Raw genomic sequence first — 642 nt, forward strand, 5'->3', positions numbered from 1 at the left:
CTTTATATTACTGTCTATATTGTGCTAACATCAATAATCAAAAATATTTCATACCCAAGATTTGTGGTCGTCTATTTATCTCCCTTACTTATCAATCTAATTTTACACAAATCTTTATTTTATTGTTTAAAAGAAACCACAATAACCCAAACAATCAAAACACCAAAAACTAGAATCCCAAAAAAGACGAATCATTAATAATCACCTCTCTTCTTGTCTAATCTAACAAATAAACTTTAAAACAAATATACAAAATCAATCAACTCAACTAAAACTCAACGACACATATATTGAGCCAGCTAAACAAATATAAACTACACGGCCAAATATTTAACAATTTACAAACTTACTTTCACAGATGCTTACCAAAAAGACTAAGACGACAATCAAGATCAGTGAAATTACCTAAACAAAAAATCAGAGTAAGTTACAAACTCTGATAAATATAACTAACAATGATTTTTGTTTACATATTACCCATCAAATAAAAGAGAAACAAACACAGCCACACCAGGAGATACAAGAAACATTCCCAACAGACACAAAGGCGGCAACAACATCTCCACATGCTCACTCCTCTTGTCTTATAAAAATAGCTTACATGCTCAATGTCAACATGCCAACGCTATTATCTTATTATGA

The sequence above is a fragment of the Brassica oleracea genome, chromosome C6 (genome assembly GCF_000695525.1).
Source record: "Brassica oleracea var. oleracea cultivar TO1000 chromosome C6, BOL, whole genome shotgun sequence".
Classification (NCBI taxonomy): Eukaryota; Viridiplantae; Streptophyta; class Magnoliopsida; order Brassicales; family Brassicaceae; genus Brassica; species Brassica oleracea.